This window comes from Chrysochloris asiatica, unplaced genomic scaffold (assembly GCF_000296735.1).
Source record: "Chrysochloris asiatica unplaced genomic scaffold, ChrAsi1.0 scaffold00216, whole genome shotgun sequence".
NCBI classification, from domain to species: Eukaryota; Metazoa; Chordata; class Mammalia; order Afrosoricida; family Chrysochloridae; genus Chrysochloris; species Chrysochloris asiatica.
This window is the reverse complement of record NW_006408734.1, coordinates 1,026,233-1,026,923: the sequence shown is the minus strand read 5'-3', so window position 1 is coordinate 1,026,923 and position 691 is coordinate 1,026,233. Positions and strand designations below refer to the sequence as shown.

The following is a 691-nucleotide window of genomic DNA, read 5'->3' as shown; positions in this document are numbered from 1 at the left end:
GACTTCCCTTAGGCACTAAAAATTATTCTGACCCATAGTCTACTGATTCAAGCATACATTTTATTTTCTCAAAACTGTCGACAATGCTGTCATTAAAAGAAGACCAAGAGTTTCCTACAGGACTACTGATTCCATTCAGCCTGCAGAGGCATCTGTTAAATTAAATCAAACAGTGCACAGAAATTTAACATTCCAGATTCATTATTTCTGAACTTAACCCTTTTCACCCAAATAACCAACCTCTCAAAGTCTTTAAAGGTTTAGCACATCATATTTCACCTACTTACTGAGCTTGAGGCAAATTTCTTTATTATTGCTGAACTTACCAACTGTTAACAATGAGCACAGTTCCTTTGGGTGGACCAGCAATTTTGTTAAGCGCTAAGTTTACCTTTTGTACTAAAAACACTTAGTTTTTTCACAAGCAAGCAATATAAGACTAACTTGTGGGAGTTTAAACACTAACCCCTGAGACACCTTGAACAATTTCCCAGAGACCTCTTTAACTTAAAGGTACTTAGGAATAAACCATAACATGAACATTTACAGTTTAACAAGTCAAAAATGAGATGGAACACATAAAGATTGTTATCTTAGGCATCAGTGAGTTGAAAAGGACAGGTAATGGCCATTTTGAATAGGACAATTATATGTTTTACTATCCAGCCAAGTGACAAATTGAAAAAAAAAA

General features: G+C 34.7%; 1 protein-coding gene across 1 annotated transcript in view; it reads right to left on the bottom strand.

The window, feature by feature from the left end:
• TSPAN5 (tetraspanin 5) overlaps positions 1-691 on the bottom strand; it is a 255,111-nt gene that overhangs the window by 132,794 nt on the left and 121,626 nt on the right. The gene's annotated exons all lie outside the window — the stretch shown is intronic.